The sequence below is a fragment of the Mirounga leonina genome, unplaced genomic scaffold (genome assembly GCF_011800145.1).
Source record: "Mirounga leonina isolate KUSES-001 unplaced genomic scaffold, KU_Mleo_1.0 Mir_173, whole genome shotgun sequence".
NCBI classification, from domain to species: Eukaryota; Metazoa; Chordata; class Mammalia; order Carnivora; family Phocidae; genus Mirounga; species Mirounga leonina.
In genome coordinates this window covers 51852614-51858398 of record NW_023270447.1, presented here as the reverse complement: position 1 = coordinate 51858398, position 5785 = coordinate 51852614, and the positions used below count along the sequence as shown (strand labels likewise).

The window sequence follows — 5785 nt, the reverse complement described above, 5'->3', positions numbered from 1 at the left end:
GAAATACCACAGAGCAGAACAAGTGGTATCCTGAAACTCCACAAAGATTTTGCAGCAACCCCCCTAAATTATAGTACAGATATAAAGAACTTTAATAAATTGTTGACCAAAGAAACTTCCTACAAACATTTTACAAGGCAACACTAGACAGAAATATATGTCTTAAAATTTTCCAAGAAAGAACCCGCACAATTTAGTCCCTTGAAATTTATCATTCTCCTTCATTGAGAACTTCTCTTTTCAAAAACCTGGACACTAACTGCTTAAGGAAAGTGTCTTTTTTTTTAAGATTTTATTTATTTATTTGACAGAGAGAGCGAGCGAGAGAGGGAACACAAGCAGGAGGAGTGGGAGAGGGAGAAGCAGGCTTCCTGCTGAGCAGGGAGCCCAAAGCGGGGCTGGATCCCAGGACCTCGGGATCATGACCTGAGCCAAAGGCAGACGCTTAACGACTGAGCTACCCAGGGGCCCAGAAAGTTAGTGTCTTAATAATACATAGTATCCTCCCCAATAACAAACAAAATAGAAGCACTAAATATAAATTTGATTCTAGCTCATTCACAAGTTCTGATTTTTCCTCCAAGTTCTTTATTATCCAATCAAGACAGTTCAAATATACTTACTTAAATTTAGACATTGTAACTTCTGTTAACCACTAAACAATTTCCTGTTACATAGTTAAAATACCAACATATTTTAAGTCTGCAGTCTTTAATACAAGTTAAGGCAATCATGTAACACTGTGTGCAAATTACAGCAAATATCACATTGAAGTTTATTTCCTACTTACATTCTACAAACATCTCTAATTCACAGAGTTTCACTAATTTTATAATTTCCCCAATGAGAGATGTGAAGGCTACAGAAAACTGAAAATGTGCCTTATAACTTCAGTAAATTTTATGAACCTCAACCATCATAAAGATCATGGAAACATGTACCAAATTAAATAAATGGCGTTTGTGACATTAAAAGTGAGATTTTCCTTCCAAAGTCACCAAAACCACTCTTTAATATTCAACAAAAAATCGGAATTGCAGGGTTTCATGTGTATGTTTTTAAATGTCAGGGTGGTATGATCTTCTTTGGATGTATGGCTGTTGAAAGCTGAGTTGTACAAAAGAAATTTTTAGAGAACAGAGGCTTTTCTTTACATATTTATTCCCAGAGCCTGCCCTTCATCTCATTTTGGCTTTCCACATTGATCCAATTGTAGCACTTCCTGGAGGGAGCTATGTTCTAATCAGCAACATCAGGAAGAGAATTGGACAAAGCAAAATGAGAAAATGCAGATCTTCTCATGTCATGTCTCTTTGAAAACAGGGAATACTTTCTAAGTTATCAGGCAATAGAAGCCACAATTTAACTTTTAATAATTTTTACTTGTGATGGACATGAACAGGAAACATGGAATGAGTCCTTCATCTATTCAATAGGTGCACGATTTCTATTGAGGTGAATACCTTGTAGCAGAATTTTACTTTGTTCCCTGCCCCATATAGTTGTGCTGACCTTCAAACCTCATTAGTAGGCTATTCAGTAAATCTCCACCGAATGGTGAATCAGAGAAGAAACAATCTAGAAACCCTAAATTACCTAATATTACTTCCCGCTAAGAATTTTCTCTTTACAGTTGCTGGAAAGCTACGGAGTTAAAGCTGCCGTGCCAACTCCCCAAAGATAATGGTTTGGACTCCTAATTGAAACGGCTGCAATCCTCTTGGACTGCCACAAAGGAAGGAATCAATCATTTCAAGAGAACTCGGACTACGTATCGTCACCTCTCCAAAGCCAGAAAACAACACATCTTACACGCTAGCACTGCCTGGACACTTGCGCCAAGGATGGCCCCAGGAGCTGACAACTCCACGCCTACTCCTGCTTCTCGGGTGGGGGCGCCTGGGCGACGCGAGGGCGAGGCAGCTCGAAACAGCCCTTGACCGAGTCGTAGATGAACCACTGCAGCGCAGTCACGGTGCCGCTCATGACGATGCGGGCGAACAGGCCCTTCCACACGCCCGCAAAGCCCGGTCTGTGGAGCACTCCGAAGGCCGCACTGCCCTTCTCCTCGTTCAAAACGGACACGACGGAGTCGGCCGGGCGGGACGCGACGGCGCGGAAGATGCCGGCGATGTAGCGCCCACGAAGGTGACGGCCAGCTGCTCGGCCTTGGTGCGCTGGCGCTGGGCCTCGGGGACGACGTACTCGCAGAGGGCCTCCACGGTGCGCCCGAGGCAGGCGAACTTCATCACGGTGTAGGGGGCCTGCCGCATCCACAGCGGCGCCACCGCCTTGGAGGAGGCCCACGCGCCTCCTCGCCGTACATCCGCGGGGCGGCGGCGCGCAGCGTGCGGGCGAAGCCGGGCTGCGTCTGGATGCGCACCTGCACCGCCTCCGTGGGCGCCAGCGCCGCGCGGGCGAAGAGCTCGGCGCGGGCCGACCCCCCGGGTACAGGCTGGTTCTGCGCTCGTACGCCTCCTCCGGGCCCAGGAGCTCCGTGCAGCGGATCCTGAAGACCTCGCCGAGGCCGAACTTGCACAGGCCCTGCAGGGAGTAGCCCCGGAGGGTCGGGGCCCAGCCTCGGGCCGGGCCGCGCAGCCCGTCGAAGCCGCTGACGATGCCCCTGTACTTGCCGGGTCCGCCTGCATGCGGCACTTGCCAGGTCCAGGGGCGCGGTGGCCGTGGGCGTCAGCCCGCAGCTCCGCATGCCGCCCGGGCCGCACAGCAGCAGGTACCTCGTGGCGCCATACTCGTAGCTCTGCTCCTCCGCCGCCGCCGCCGCCGCCGCCCACGGCCTGCCCGGGACGGGGCCCGCGCTCCTCGCCTGCCGGGCCCGGTACCCGCCAGCGTCACGCATGACCGCGCCCGAGCTCTTCCCTCGCGGGGGCCGCAGGGCAGGTGCACGTGCGTCGTGAGCTTCCCCGCGCGCCCGCGAACCCAACGGTGGGGGTGAGCCCCAGGCGCAGGCGGCGTCCGCAGGGCTTCTGCCCGAGCTTGATGCGCGCCGGCGCAGGCGCTACCGGCCCGAGGAGGCCCGCTCCCGGGAGGTCGAGGAGGAGTATCCCCCGCCCTTCACGTCCGGGACCGCCCTCCGTCCCTCCATCCCTCCCTCACACCTGTGGCCCTCACACCGCCGGCGCTTCCTGTCAGCCCTCCTCAGCCAATGGGCAGTGGTCCCTAGGTCTCACCTTGAGCCGTAGGTAGGGCTTTGCCTGCCCAGGTGCCTTTTGTCTAGCTCAGCTGCCTAGTCCTCTACAAAGACGCTGAAGAAATAAATCAACAAGTACAAACAGGAGTACACACAGGAATAGGCGAGCAAGTAGATAAGGAGTTGGACGAGGGGGCCAAGAGTCGCCATGCACCGTTGCCTTCCTGGGGGGCCTTTCTGGAGTCCTCACCTAACTGTGCCCACTTAGGACAATGGCCGTCTCCATGACAACAGAGTGTTCTGTGGAGGGAACGGGTAGAGAGAACCAGGAACCTGGTGTTGGAGGCCAGTCCTGCGGCTTCTAGCCTAACACTCTCATCTGTTAGATACGGACGACACCTAACCCCAGCACGCACACTCCACTCCTGTTTCCCGCCAAGAGTTGCAGTGAGGGCCTAGGAAGCATGGAGGTACTCACTAAATTGGGGGGACAGAGAGTCTGTTGATTATTTTCATTCATTAGGTATTTTTTCATTGACTACTGAGTCCCTGGCGTAATTTTGGAGATCACAAAAGTGAGTCAAAACCCCTTACTTCCCTGAGGGAGACTGCAGTCTCATTGGCCTAGGAAATGAGAGCTAAGTGAATCCATGTGTAAATCAGTAGCATACATTCATTCATTCACCCACTTTGTGCCCTGCCGTGTGCAGACATATTCCTACTTATTTCTAAACAAAGAGATTTAGAAATCAGCATTGTGTGGTAAGTAGTATAATAGGGCTCTGAATAAAATTCTGTATGAACAATGGGGGAGCAACTAATACTGCCTCATGAGGTTGAGAAGACTTCCCAGAGGAGATGACAACGTAGCTAGGTCTTGAAGGATGAGTAGGAGTCCATCAGTCACATAGAGTAGATGGAAAGGTAAGTCCAGGTTAGGGGAAACATGAATACATGACCTATTGAGGAGAGATGAGTAATTCAACATGGTGGAAACTAGCCAGGGTTGAGTCTGGAAAAATAGAATTGGGTCAAATTAGGCAAAGCCTTAACACCTTGTTCAGCACTTTGACTTTTATGCTGTAGGGAGGCCAGCATTTCTCAGAAATGTGATCCATAGACCTCCTGCATTCCAGGGTCACCTGGAATGCTTTATTTAAAATCTAAGATCACACCCCAGACCCTCTGAATGAGAATCTTTGAGGGTAGGAATATGCAATTTTAATAAGCTCCCTTAGGTGGATTCTTCATTAAACTTCAATAAAGTTTGAAAACCACAGTATGTGGATGATGGGAGGTCAAAGATTTCTTTTTTTAAAGTTTCTCTGATCAAATATTTTATCTGGAAGTAGGTGTGTATACAACTCTGCAAATTCATCAAGCTGTACACTTAAGATTAGTGAACATTAGACACTTTATGTATGTTATACCATTTTTTTAATTGGTGGTATAAAATTCTAATCACAAAGTAAGGATGATGGCCATCAGGAGAGCAGAGGCAGATACAGGTTTTCTCAATCAACAAGTCTTATTGAACTCCTGTTCTTATTGTAGTCTTATACCAGTGTTAAACTAATTAAACAAGGCAAATAGACTAAGGTGGCTTTAATGCTTTAGCAGTCTATGTAAGGAAACCAAAACCTAAGCCTGCAAATCCGTCAGTGTTAAGAAATTGAAAACTAAGGACAGCCAATCACAAATGACCAACTAGGCTTTTCCAAATAAGGCAACCACTTAAGCAACAGCCAAGCAAATCATTTCTTTGGTCTGCTTTGGCATCTTCTCTATAAAAGTCTTTCCCCTAGTTCCTGTCATCAGAGGCTTCTAACTACTTCCCATTTGGTTGGTGCTGATAAACTCTTAAAACTTTTAATATGTCTCAGTATATCTTTTAACATCAGGAATTTCAGCATGAAAGAGAAGAGTCTCTCCTTGAGTCATAAGAAAACAACAGTGTTAAACTATCTCATGCTGAATAAATCAGGATTCCCAGAGTCTGTTCCTGGGAATATTGGTCCACTTGAAAAAGGTCAGTGGTTGGTCAAACACGTTTGAGGAGCATTTCATACCAGAGTCTGCATCCTCAAGTGAAGCAATATCATCCCCAAGGGGGGGCAAAAATTAGTTCATAGGGGGCAAAAACCCCTCAATGCAATGGTTTGTGACCCCCCCCAAAACTCAACCTACTCGCCAAAGTCTTATTCCTTAGTAGTTAGTTTGGGGGAGCAGGTGGATGGAAAGGGGTGATTAGGGGAATGTCTAAAAAGGCTTCTAGAGATGGAGGGCCAATAATGAATAACAGGTTGAGAACACTAGAGCTTCCTCGTGGAGCTTCACTGGGCCCATGAACATATTACAGAGTGAGAAGTTCCATAGTAAAGAACTTTAACTTTGCTAATGTAGGGTTTCATAATTTTGCTAGATCTTAGAACCCCTTTTTTATATGGTACCTATTCATATGTCACAGACATAGTCTTCCATGGAGCGTATTTTGGGAAATGCTGAACTCTATCAAAAATAGAGCTTAAAATAAGGAGTAAGGAAAGGCTAGAGTAGTAATAGCAGGCACCATTTACTTAGGCCTCTATTTCCTAAAGGTATAACTTGGTGGTTTTTGTTTTGTTTTGTTTTAAAGAT

General features: G+C 47.7%; 1 pseudogene; it reads right to left on the bottom strand.

Annotated features, from left to right (window-relative positions):
• Positions 1 to 1592: 1592 nt before the first annotated feature.
• LOC118018972 lies at positions 1593 to 2857 on the bottom strand (annotated as a pseudogene).
• Between the last annotated feature and the right edge of the window lie 2928 nt (positions 2858 to 5785).